The following is a 13,827-nucleotide window of genomic DNA, read 5'->3' on the forward strand; positions in this document are numbered from 1 at the left end:
AATTTAGCAACCAGGGTAGTACATGGGTAGCTTCATAGTACAACACCCAGGAAAACCTTTTGACATTTGCAAACTAATGGTTGTTAGTCGTGAAACACTAACAAACAAGAGATCCATACCACCAAGGGTGTAGGAGACAGAGCAGAGGCCTGCAAGTTCATTTTCTTTCTTTGCAGTCATCGCAGCGTGTTTTTAGGGAGGCCAGTATCTCCAAGAGAGTTACAGGCAGTTCTCACTTGCAGTGCGAGACTCACTTGATGTGAGTGACTGCGACTTTACGTCAAATATAGCAACTCGTTGTCTGCATGGAAAAGACATGGCTTGGGGTCTGCTGTGTCTTTGGTGTGTGCTGGTGAGACTGATGCCAGACATTAGATGTTTTCAAAGACAAAAGGCGGAGAGAAAACAATCTACAACGCCTCTAGCCTAAAGCAGCCACAATACATATTTTATTAGTTGTATACTCTTATGTATATCCAGTCTATCTTCCATAAATATTTTAGAATAGTTTTAAATGTGTTATATGGACCTACAACAGGTATGTTTGTGTGTATCCACCTTCATTACTTTACACGGTACCATCTGGTTTTGATTGTTTGTTTGTTTGTTTTGAGACAAGTCTCTCTCACCATGTAATTCTGCCTGGCCCGGAACTCACTTATGTAGATCAGGTTGGCTGGACTCAGCAGAGATCCACACGTCTCTGCTTCCCCAAGTCCTGGGATTAAAAGCATGAGCTAGCACACCCAGCCCCATGGATGTTTTTCAGTTCCAGCCTTTCACACTTAGTATTTTGTAACTTATTTAGCCATTCTCCACCTAATAGCGTCTCTACCAACCCAGTCATGACCAGGCATGTAGATTGTTTGAAGTTTTGGTATACGATGCAATGCTAGCATGAATATATTCATTCCAAAATTTGATTTCCTGCATGTTGAGTTACACGTGGAGTTATAGATTCCTAGAAGTGGAACACTGGGTTAAAGGGCATGACTGTGCTCTTGATTGTTGACACATGTGACCAGATAGGCTTCTGGAAAAGGCACGCGAGTTTCACAGCATTTCCCCCAAGTATTGTTTAAGTGTTCTATATACAGTGAACGTCAGTGCTGCTCCAAAGACTTCAAATAGTTGACACAAAGGCTGGTAGATTTGGAAAAAGCGAAAGGGGGGAGAAGGAAAAAGACATTTATTTTGAATGCGCTTTAGAACTAAAAGCCGCTGGTTCCTGACAAACAGCTAGAAATTAATGCGATATTCTAAGGCATCATGCATGCCGAGGTTGTAGTAATTGTCAGTTGACTGGAGTAGATAATGTGGCTAAATAAGTGACTCAGTGTAGATACGATGGGACACAGCCATGTAAACTTGCTAAGTGGCCTTTGTAAACTATGTCCTTGTCTGGATGTTCCCCAAATATAGAACTTGTGAGTAAAAAGATGAGACTAGAATAAGAGGGCAAATATGCTCAAAGAATATAATACCTATAAAGCTCAGTTTAATCAAATATAGATTAAGCCTAGAGGCTTTCCCATTTAGACTGTGTGGCTCTATGAAGTACGTGAAGGCGAGCTCACAGCTGGGGGTGCAGTTCATGGCCCTTCTACACACCCAGAGTTACAATTTTGTTGACCCACAGTTCCACTGGACTAAGCGAGTAAACCCAGACGCTCTGGGAAGATGCCAAGGGCTCCTACAACCTCAGCATCCAAGCCCTAGGCTCTGTGTGCCCCATGTGGATTGATGGCAGGTTTACTGAGAGTTTTGTTTCCATGGAGGAGTTCCACGGAGAACTGCTAGGCATGTGGATTGACGAAAGGCTTGGGTCACCTGCTCCCAGAGCTATATTTGGCCTTTGGTGTCTCCCTAGTGTTGTTCCAATGGCTCTCAATCTAGAAGGTGGCACCCAAAAACTAAGTTGCTTTCCACTTAAGAGCTAGGAGAATAAGCAGACAAGCCGGGGAAGACGGTTGATGACTTAAGTCAGTCACAGAACCTTGGGAGCTGAGGCAGGAGGATTACCGGCCAACTTTAGTTACCTAGTGAAATCCTGTCTCCAAGAACCAAGTGAATGGATGAATAAATATTTATTACAAAAAAATAAATAAACATGATTCTGCTTTGAGTGAGAATCAGAGCCTGTCTGAATTCAGTGGCAGCCCGGGTTACTATTTGGAGGTTTCTAATATTGCAAAAAAACAAAACAAAAAAACCCAAAAAACAAAAAACAAAAAACAAAAAAACCACACATAAATATTTTTGAGTTACAAGCTTTATTTTGTAAGACTAATTTTATATTAACAGAAAAGTGAGAAAACAGTCCAGAGAATAACCTTGTACCTAGTTTCCCCTACTATTCATCATTAGTAACAGTTTCTAAACAATATTGTCAGTTGCTGTCCTTGATTCAGTCTTGCTTATGTTTCTCTTATGACTTTTGCTATCCAATGATCCCAACCAGGATGCTCCTGTTTGGCTGCCACATCACCAAGGCTGCTCTCAGCTGTGCCAGTCTCTCTGACTTTTCTTGTTTCAGATGACCTTAATGATGCTAAGGATTGCTCTTCAAGTGTTTGGTAGGATGCCCCTACTAGAACAGTTGGTTTTTTTTTTTTCCTTATGATTAGATATGGACTATAGAGAAAAGGCTACAAAGATAAAACCCCACTTTTATCATACTGTAGGAAAGACATATACTATCAATATGATTTATTATTGTTGGCTGTGTCCTAGGTCACCTGGCAGAGATGGGGTTTTCCAGATTTTTCATGTTAACTCTCCTTTATTCATTTTTACATACTGTATCATTGGAAATGATTCTATGAAATCCATACTTAGAAAGTAGGGTGTATGGGCCAGCTAGATAAACAGGTGGATAAAGTCTAATGGCTTTTTGATCCCCAGGGCCCATAAGGTAGAAAGAGAAAAACTGACCCTAGCAAGTTGCCCTCTGACCTACACACACATACTATGCACACACATCCCAACACACTCACAAATATGAATGAATGTCTATAAGGAGTTGGGATTTCTGCATCCCCTATATAAATTATTTAGATTTTGCATAGAATATTTGTCTTTATTCTTCCACTTGTTATTTTTTAATAATTTATTTACACCACGTAGACTCATGGATGGTTATTTTATATCTTGGATGATACTCTGAAATATCCACCCATCTTTGGTACAGGAGCTCTGTACCGGGGTCCCATGTGTGCTGTAACTTTATTTTCAGAATTCCATACTTCATGTACTACATGCTGTTTCATTTTTATTTAGTCTCTTTCCCATTCTGGTCCTAAATGTAGCCTTTTCTCCAGGCAGCCTTCTTTCTTGCCTTTTTGTTATTAAAAATGGCACTAGTGTGTTGGGTAGTGGTGGTGCATGTTTTTAGTTCAAGCACTTGAGCACTTGGGGAGGATGAGGCAGGTGGATGTTTGAGTTCTAGGCCAGCCTGGTCTACAGAGTGAGTTCCAGGATAGCCAGGGCTACACAGAGAAACCCTTTCTTAAAACAAACAAAAAAGAATGGAATTAGAAACCAAGGTTTGAGCACTAGGTATACCTGTTGCTGGTCATTGTTTTGAAAGCCAAATACATTTTTAAATCTTACACTTTAAGTACCAACACACACATGGGATTATCATGCATCTGCCTTTTTGCAAGATGCTGCAGATTAGTGAATAATAGCAAATCACAGCACTGTGTAACTCTGTGGTCCTGTATATGAGACCTATATACTATGGTCTTCTTTCAACCTTGTGACATACCACTAACAGAACACCGCTAATACTGACATGTAAAGCCAGTAGAGAGAATGTCAAAGGAGTCTCTGAGGGCCTCTGAATGTGACGCCACAGCAAATAGCTTTTGTTCAGGACTGCCTACCCTATTCTATCTTTCTGTAATGAACAATGCAGTAAGGTAGTTGAGTTTAGGAACTAGGCGTGAGGTTTGGGACCAACTCTGTGACAGTGTACATGGTGAAATGGAAGAATTCTGTCTAGGGCTCAATTTCCAGTTACAGAAGATTAGCTGCACTGGCGTGGGTAACGGGAGGTCTCTCCTACTCTAGCACAATTCTCAATAGTCTTAGGTTGAGGGAATGTTTGGCTTCACCCCTCCTTCCTTACACACAGGTCAGGTAATCATGTAGTCTAAGCAGAGGAAGGTTGGTAGAGAGGGCACTGCTAAAAAATTAAGGCAGCTGTATTATTTTCTGAAGACGACAGGGAAAGGTCAAAGCTTATTTAAACAATCAGGACTAAGAGACTTTAGGCCTTTCTTTTTAAAGACTAGAGATCCAACATATGTAGGAAATAGTAATAGAAAGTATTTCTAGTTTGGTCTGATAGACCTTAAAACTGTCTTTCTTCCTTCCTTCCTTCCTTCCTTCCTTCCCCTTTTTTCCTCCCCCCCTCTCTCCCACCCTCCTCAGCTCCTCAGCTCCCTCCTCTTGTTATCTCCTCTGATTGTAATTTCTTACACTACATGCTGAGGTCACAGAATAACTTCCATATTGCTCTCAGCATCTCTCTTGGTACCCCCCCCCCCTTCCATGAAATCTTTCCCATATTTACTAGAAGCCCTGCGGCTTAAAGACTATCCAGCTTACAGCTGTCTTTCCCTTTCTATCATTGACTGGGACAGATTTCCAAAACAACAACAACAACAACAACAACAACAACAACAACAACAACAACAACAATATTCCTGAAAGGCATAAAAGCTTCTAGGGACTGCCACCTCTGGTCCTGAGTGAAGGAGCAAAACAACAGCACTTGGTCTCAGAACCTGCCCCTTCTGATCCTTAGTGCTTTTTAAAAAAAAGGCAAGCCTTCACTTGGCTTTTGGACTCATTCAGCATAATCTGAGACTTTGGTCTGCAACTGGTTAAAAATTGATAAGGTGAGTATTTGAGAGTTGCCTTCCTTTACTCCAAAGCTTACATTTTAACCTCTTGCTCCACCCCCAGATGCACACACAATAGACCCTTTCCATCCCCCATTCTAAAGTGACATAAATGCTTGTCTAGGTATGGTGTCATAGAAGTCGCAGCACACTGGCAGCCGGGAAAGTCAGTGGGCTAACCTTCCTTCACACAGGTGAGAAAACTGAGTCCTCACGGCGGCTTTGCCCCTTGCCTTGTAAAAACCTTCCAGACAGAACTGTAATTAGAAACAAGGCGCTTTGGGCACCAAGCCAGCCTTTTCTTCTCTCTCACTCTATGTACCTCAGAGCCAGGTCTGTGTCCTTCCCATGTGCACGGGCTACACAGAAACTGGCATGTAGGGCACATGCACCCAGCCGCTTCAGTCTGACCTCCTCCGGGGACAGTTTAATGACTTGAATTTCAGGCAGCTGAAAAAGTTTCTGCGGGCGGAGGTTGGAATAAACAAGAAAAGCCACTGTGGAGACGTGAATGGAAAAGTACCAGCCCTCCCTCCCTCTGCACATTCTTCTGCTCTCCAGCTTTCCCTGCCACCAGGCCAGCTGCAGATAGGCTTATGCACGGTCAGGTGTACACAGGACGGGTAGGGAAGAAGAAGGAGGAGGAGGGGGAGGAGGGGGAAGAGGAGGGGGAGGAGGAGGAGGAAAAGAAAAGAAAAGAAGGAGAAGGGGAAGGAGACAGGAAGGAGAAGAAGAAAGAGAAGGGGAAGAAGGAGAAAGGGGAAAAGGCACAACACGTAAATCAAGTTTTTCCACTCCTAGCCTCAGGTGGTACAGAGAGCAGCCTGGTAGACTGGCTAGCCACCTTGAGTTTACAAATACTCCCTCCCTCCCTCCCTCCCTCCCTCCCTCCCTCCCTCCCTCTCTCATCGGTCTCACTCTATAGTCCAGTTTCCGCTTTTCCTCCTGCTAAGGTTTCATAGGAAGTGAAAAACCCTGCTATTCTAAAACAGCGATGGAATGAAAAAAACAAAAAACCCAAATGATTGCGGGCTCCCATCCCCAACACTTCTCCATTTTAAAATCCAGATACTCGTTGCCATTTAAATAAGCAAGGAAAATGCAGGCAATCAGTACTTGTGCTGGAAAAAAACTCTAAGCCAGGCCGGGAAGGTCTGCGAAAGCAGGGCAGATGATGACAGTGGCAGTGAAGGAGAAAAAGAGGGGAGAAGAATCTAGAAGAAGAAGAGGAGGAGGAGGAGAAGGAGAAAAAGGAAGAGGGGAGAAGAATCTAGAAGAAGAGGAGGAGGAGAAGGAAGGAAGGAAGGAAGGAAGGAAGGAAGGAAGCTGCCTTGAGCAAGAGGAGACCATGAGATGAAGCTGCCCCTCCTCAGAAGGTGGGCTGTGCATCTGCCTAGGTCTGTCTGTCCTTCTGTCTCGATGTCTCTACATGTTTGCTAAATTTTGTCCTCTTCCCTCAATCTCCCTGAACTCTATTAGCCTTTCTTAAAAAAACAAAAACAAAAATAAAAACAAAAAAACATACCAAGACCCTTCTCCTTTGCCTAAGGATAATAATACACAGAGGTGTGGCTAGCAGGTTTCTTGTTTGGTCTTCAATGATGAGGCCTCATGTAGCCCAGGCTGGCCTCTGACTGGCTATGAAGCCAAGGGCGACTCTGAACCACCCTCTCCCATTCAACTTCCACTTAAAGATATATGCCTGGCTGTGTATAACAGTTCTAAATGAGGGCCTTGAAATAGAATAAAGAGGTAAACTGTTAACAAACATCTCTCCTGACTCTTCAAAAGCACTGTCAAGTTTCACAGCTTGGGCTGTGCACATAGCCGAATCCACACAACCGAATTCCCATAGGCTTGCCCTGGCTGGCGTTGGTTCTCAGAACCAGCTACAATTTACATCAGGCCTAATGCAGCCTAACTGTGCCCCATTCTGCAAGAAACAAGTGACACACAGCCCCAAACCCAGCTTGTCAGGTCAGCCTGATCTCTAGAAATAAGTATGGCCATCAAATCACATGAATTTGTTTTCAATTGTGGCTCTGGGCTAGCAGATCCCCCTTGGCGGGAGGGGTGGGGGGGCAGTCTAGCCTTCAGGAAGATAGAGGCTGCAGGAGTGAAGTGACCATCTGTAAGGCTCCTCATTATAAAATCTATAGTCCTGTGATGTGACAGCTTAGAGACTTATGGTGGTCCCAGAAGCTCCTGACAGGTGGGATACACTTCCATTGCAAGCCTCCAAAGAGAGCAGACAGCACAACGTATACCCCCCCCACCCCCCACCCCCTCAGGATAGAAAGGTTCCTTTTCAACCATGGCTGAATTGTGGAAAAGGTTTTGTGATGAGAACTGGGTGAGAAACGAGTTCCATTCCTGCAACAGGTGTAATATTAGGACCAGGATGTTCCATTTTGTAGTAAAGCTTATGTTTACCCAGCAGCTGTGATCAGGGATCGGTCCTAAGCTCAGTCTATGGGACAAGGAAGCTGGCCTGGCCCTCTTTTCTGATTATTAGCAGCCAGCCATCATTAAATCATGGCATTAGTTGGTGCGTGGTGTTCTCACACCTGCAGAAATAATACACAGGGCCCCAGGGCATGGGATCACTCCTGTGGGTCCCTTGAGGATGATTTAAAAGAATCTGAATATAGTCCAGCCTTTTCTTTAGGCCAATAATAGCTGTAGAATTCAGGGGCACAAATGGCTAGGAGTGATGGGGAAAGACCAATAGTAAGAGAAGGACGGACATTCAAGGAAGAGATTATGTTGGTATAAAACTTGATAAAGTTACTTTCTCCAGAACTGAAGAAATTGAAAGGAGAGGGAACGATTTTCCTCAACAGTCATTCAGCTGAGAGAAAAGAGACTCATCTAAAAGTAGGTGCCTCCTTCCGGTCTGGTTATTTTCTTCCAACATACACACTTCTTTGAGGGGGAAAAGAGAGAGCGAGATGGGGGGGAAATCAAAACATAACAACAACAAAACCACCAGGGTAATACAAAAACATGGTCCCAGGGAGGATTTATGACCCTTGGTGATGGGGATAATTATCTATAAAGCAGGCCTGGTGGGCTCTTGCTCCCCAAACTCTTCAGAGAATCAAAGCAGGCTGAGGTATGAGAAGGGTAAATTCCTTCCCAGCCCCCACTCTGGCTGGCTCTACCGCCTGAGGGAGCACATTTCCCTTTGCTCTGCAGCGCCCCCATGGGGCTAAGAGTGGAGTAGCAAAGAGAACGCAAGATGGACAGGCTGTATGTGTGTGTTTAAGGCTTGGTGGTAGGCGTCAGGGGACCAGACACACACGGTCACTTTGACAAGAAAAAAACAAGCAAGCAAGCAAACAAAAACACCAAAAACTTCATAAAAGCAATACGATTTACAGGGCCAACAATACACCCAAAGCTAAGTTGCCGCTGAGAAACCTGAAGTACTTATTCTAGGAAGAAGGTAGTTACCGGACAGCTACGCAGAGAAAAATCACCTCAGCAAAACCAGAGTGTCATGTTGGTCCAATGGGATTTACTTAACACTCTGAAATGAGAGGGAAAGTGACTCTAAATACAAAAATTCCAAAGCAGCTCTCCGGCTTCCGGGCAGGGTGGCTCCATTTGACTAAGCCAGGTGTCACCAGAAGTAAAATGCTCATTTCTACAACAGTGATAGGATTAGGCCTATGGATATTCCTCAAAAATCCTTCAGGAGATAGGCTTTTCTGCCCGAGACTGCAGTAATCCATCTGCCAATACGCCTTAAAACATTCCAGTTTCTCAGGGACAGACAACGGGTTTTGTAAGTTCCAACCCCTGTGGAAAACAATCGGCTGCCCTGGACTCCCCCCCCCCACAACCCCCCCCCCCCCCGTTCTAAAATCCTGTGACATCACCTTTTGAAGTGGTGGCCTCACCCCCAACAACAGCATACCTGAAACTTCTTACAGGACCTTGAAGGGGGACAGACAGGAATCCTCGGTACCCCAGCAATCAGCAGGCTTTCTGAGTTCTGCTAACATCTCTTTTTTTACACGCACATTCAGAGTTGTGGTCCACAGATATTCATTAGAAATTAATACGTGGAGAAATTTTTGCAGAACCCCTCTGTGATTTAACGAGCCACTTGAAGGACTTTCACAAGTTTAAGCTCGAACAGCCTGACCTTTGAAAGCTTCTTTTGCTCCAAACACTTTGGGTTAATTCTAATTCTTAAGGAATCTGAATATTATTTACCTCACACCCTTCTTGCAAGAGACAGACATAAAAGAAACAAGAGTCTCCTTCATCCACGGATGAGTAGGAGGGCAAAAACCCCAACCAACATTTAAAGAGGGAAAACTGGCAGCTATGAACAAACAAACCAGGGCCCACAGTGGAAGGATTCTGCTCTGCGTTCGCCTTTTAAAATAAAAGAAGAAGGGAGAGAAAGCTTTCCTCTCCTCCTCCTCCTCCTCTCAGCTCCGCTCTGGAGCAGAGAGGGCCCGGCTGTGTGCAGTGCGCCTGGTAGGTAGTATGTAGCACAGCCTGTACTCAAGACAGGCAGTATCTGTGATCCTGGCAGCCAGGCCTTTAGAATTCCCTCAGGCTGATCTCTTCAACACATACTGAAGAGATTTTTCCCCCCAACGACCTTGAAACGAACGGGGGGGGGGGGGGGGTGTCGTTCAAGATCTTAAGAAAAATCAAAACACAAACATGTATTTGGCTTCACAGAATTATGCATCAGACAAGCATACACGTACCCCCACACATTTCTAGCATCATTTCCCCCCCTAAGAGTCAACAGTAAGAAGAGGAGGAACCCCACCACTTGCTCTCCTGGAAAGAACCAAACCAAACCAAACCAAATCAAATCTTTTTACATCTCTTTAAATAGCAGGAAAGCCTCCCTTAAGTAAAAGTCCAAGAGGAACAGGAAACTGCACCAAGGGCGGTGTGCGGGGCTGGGGGGGGGGGGGAGTGGGGGGACTTGGGGGATGCTGGAGGTGTGGAGGTTGGGTTGTCATATGTGGCCAAAAAATTTAAGCTTCTGGCAATGGCATTGGGGCTGAAAGAATGCATCTTTAAATGCCTGAGCGATTCAAAAGAACACGGAGACAATAAAACCAACGCATGACAGGTCCTACGATTTACATAACACCACAAACTTGTAAAAGGCAAAAATCAGAAGAGGAAAACCCTAAATCATCAATAGACAACGAGGAGCATTCCCAAGCCTCCACCCCAAAAGGACCCCCGCCCCCTTCCCCGCGCCAACACACTTTGTCCCAAATAAAAAGAAAACAAATGAACCCACCGAAAACTGCTTGGCAAATATTTTTCTCGTGGTGCCTAATATTTTAGCTGGAAGGAGCTGTGGTATTTATTGTTTTCTCTCTCACTCGCCTCTCTAAACCTGCCTCTAATATACTTGTTCCAAGCGGCTCAAAGCTCTCTCTACCTTTTGTGTATTTAGCTCGAGGAGCGGAGTTTATGGGTAGGGAGAAGAAGAATTAAGCCCCAGACCCCGGGCAAGCGAAGCGCACTCCCCCTCTTATGTCACCGAATAGCAAATTAGTTCTCAGAATTCCAGAGGCCGAGCTTTGCTACAGCGAAGACGCCGACGTCACGGAGGAGGAGCCCACGTGACGGCGGCAGAGCGGGCCGTTCCATCGGCGGCCGGGGGCAGGGAGGGTCGCCTTCTAGCCGCGCGCACCCGCTGCGGGACCCCCGGTGGTCCAGGCGGTGGTGGTGCGGGGAGCCTGTTCTACATCAGACCGCAGCCAGAGGCGCGGCTCCGAGCCCTTCTGCTGGCCAGGAGAGCGCCGCGGCGCGCGCCGCTGCCACCGAGTCCTCCCCTGCTGCGGAGCAGTGGTAAAGCCCGCAGCTCAAATTCCGAGAATTGAGCTCTGTTGATTCTTAGAACTGGGGTTCTTAGAAGTGGTGATGCAAGAAGTTTCTAGGAAAGGCCGGACACCAGGTGATTATTGCTGTTGCTGCCGCCGCCGCTGCCGCTGCCGCCGCCGCCGCTGTTGCCGCTGGTGCCGCTGCCGCCGCCGCTGCTCATGATCATTATTTTACCTTTTAATTCTTTTTTTTCCGCTTTTGCCAAATGCTTTGGCTCCAAGTTTCCTATGTGTATCTATTGATATAAATGTATCTGTTTATTGATTCTAGCTGTCAGGTGTTAAAATAAATGCCGAAGATCAGCCCCACGTCTCTCCCACTGTAGGACCTAGCTTTACGCATACGTATTCTTCTTTTGCTGTCTTGGAGCGCCTCGGCCGCCTCGGGGAGGCTGTGCCGCCCTGCCCGGTGTTGTTTCGGTGTTTGGAGAACGCAGGGACGCGGGGCGGCGGGCGCTGGGCAGCGCGGCCTGGGAGGGCGGACCGCGGCGGCTCCGCCGGCTTCGCGCGGCTTGGCTTGCTTTTCTCTGCTCGCTTGCAAACTGCCTTCCCCGCCGCTGCCTCCCTCCCCGCTCAGTTCTCCCGGTGCCCGCGTTGGCGGCTGTCCACCAGCCCCGGCCCCGCACAGTTCCTTGCCTTGCACCGGAGCCGGGAGTCGGCAGAGGGAATGCAAGCCAACTCCTCGGCTGGTTGTTTTATTTTCCCTTTTCTTTTTGGTCATAAAGCCAGATGAAGTATCGTGTCTGCAGTTTCCTTTGAGAGCTGTGATCTTCCCAAGGAGAGACAGAGTGTTTTGGGGAGGTTTCGCTTGCACGGGGGGGCGGGGATGTTGAATACTTTGAAAATTATTCTTTCTTGGTTGGAGTCGAGGCAGTCGGGAACCCGGGTGCGCTTGGTCTGCCCTGCCCGAGGAAGAAGGCTTGAAGGCGGGACAGGGATTTTGGGGGGTGGGTGGGAGATGGGTGCGCGGTTTTTTGCACCTGCGGCGCTTTGAGCGTGCGGGACCCGCGGGGATCTTGACCAGCCAGCCCAGAGCTCCGGGGAGGTGGCGGGATTTCTGGCGGCCGCGGTGTTTGTATTTTGGGTGCTGCGTGACTATGTTGGCTCTCAGCGGTAGTTCCCTCCCTTTCCTAAATTTAATTTCATCCCCCCTCCTCCCCGTGCCCTTGGTGCAAGTTGTGTAAAAAGGCATCTATAGGCCTGGGTATAGCGGGGCCCAGGCTTCAGATTCCCAAGGTCCTTATTTTGGGAAAAGGAAGAAAAAATAGCCCCAACCCGTGTTCCTGATGTGCAAGACCAGGGAGAGAAGAAGGGGCACTTTGTGACTCTGGCTAAGGGACCCGGGACGGGAGGAGCGGGTGCGAAAGGGGGATCTTTGTGAGTGATTTTGCAAAAACATATTGCGAGGTTGGTTGGATTTGCAACCTGTGGCTCTCCTCGAGGGAGAGGGAATGGAGAAAGCGGCGGCGGCGGCCCGGGGCGGGAGTGGGTTGGGAGTTGGAACCTAGGAAATCGGCTGCCTGGGGGGCAGCGGGGAGCTAGCGGCCACCCCTGCCGGAAACAGGGAACGTTTAAATGTCTTGAGAACTGGGGGTTGCGTTCTGTATAATGCCGTGCTGTTGGAACCTTGGAGAGAAATGGAATGAATGTTGCAAAAATGAGTTTTAAAACTCCCCCGTGAAAAACAACAGCATCAAACAACATTAGTTTTTTAAAGAGTGAAATAAATAACCTCGGTGTTGTGCTTCCCCCTCACCCCCCCCCCCCGTAGAGATTTAGTTTAAGTGCTGGGGATAGTGAAAAATGACCCCAAACCCCGCGCTGCAAGCCTAGAGCTATTTTACAAGGTCCTTGTCAAGCATCGCATCCCACCCTCTAAAAAGTGATTTTATCTTTGCCTTTTTTCCCCCAAACGTTGTATAGTTCCCAGGAGGAAAATATTACAATGCCAGTGGGTGCATTACTGTCCACAAAAAGAAAAGGAAAAAAGAAAAGACAGAAAGAAAAGAGGAGGAGGATTGGAGTGGGGGCAAGAGAGGGATCCTCGGGAAAGACTGTTTAGAAATACAGTTTGTGGCTCTGAGCTATGCCGCTGGTTTCCTCTGCAGTCCGCTGGTTTCCCTTTTTCATTACGGGGTGTGTGTGGTTTTAATAAATAACTTTAAAATAGGGGGGCAGCGTGATCCATCTGGAGACAGGTATCAGTTTTGCTTATGATTTACTACCAAGAGGCTTTGGCACTTTAGCAGGAACCTCTTAACCCTGCAGACCAAGTTGAAGTTCATCTGGCCCTAGTCCACATGCTGTTCCTGGAGGTAGCAAACATAAGCTCAAAGAAGTGAGATGAAATCATATTCTTCTTTATATACCAATTTTAATAAAAGAAGGAAAGACATTTGTCCCTGGTTGGGGGGGGGGGCGGTGAGGAAATGGAGATAAAACACCGAGAGACAGACATTTCTCTTTCGAAAATGATTGCAGTTGAGTCCTGGGGCCAAAATAGAAACCTGTCGATGGACAGCCTCCCCCCCCCCCCCCCAACACACACACCGCCACCACCACAGTTTATAAATAGAAGTTTCCAGTATCCGATTTGTAAGAATTTCTTTTCTAATACTTTGAAGCGTTGGGTGATTTTAAGGATCTATTGGTAGTGACAGTAAGGCTAGATGCTGTTCAGGACAACTCAGTGACTTGAGGGAAGAGAAGACAGGCCCGGAGAAGAGATGGCTAGTCACTAACTACTCTCTTCATCCCCTCGGTTCTGAAGGGTTTACAGGAGTGTTTTCTTGAAAAGACTAATTTATTCTGGGCTTGGTGGTGAGGAATGGCATCCTAAATTTCTAAGTTGTCGTTTGCTGAGCCCCTAGGAGGACTTCCAGTTATGGGTTGAGTAAATGCCAATGACTAGATGTCAAAATTCTTCCTTCCTTCTGTCCCCTGCCGGGGGATATCCCGTTCTGTTGTGAAAAAAAAAAAAAAAAGAAAAAAAAAAACCCAACAACCAAAAAAACTGAAGTTTAAGGAGAGGTGGTGCGGCA

At 46.5% G+C, this 13,827-nt stretch overlaps 1 protein-coding gene across 4 annotated transcripts in view; it reads left to right on the top strand.

Annotated features, from left to right (window-relative positions):
* Positions 1–13,827, top strand: part of BCL6 (BCL6 transcription repressor) — a 51,042-nt gene that overhangs the window by 16,279 nt on the left and 20,936 nt on the right. Inside the window, exon 1 of one of the 4 annotated variants that reach the window (XM_084800924.1) lies at positions 10,590–10,860. The exons of 2 other annotated variants lie outside the window; for them this stretch is intronic. The gene's annotated coding sequence lies outside the window, so the exon portion shown is untranslated. Of the gene's footprint in view, positions 1–10,589; positions 10,861–12,282 lie in introns of those variants that run through there. One more of the 4 variants, XM_084800925.1, reaches the window with a different exon arrangement.

The sequence above is a fragment of the Acomys minous genome (genome assembly GCF_964271855.1).
Source record: "Acomys minous genome assembly, chromosome: 11".
Lineage (NCBI taxonomy): Eukaryota > Metazoa > Chordata > Mammalia > Rodentia > Muridae > Acomys > Acomys minous.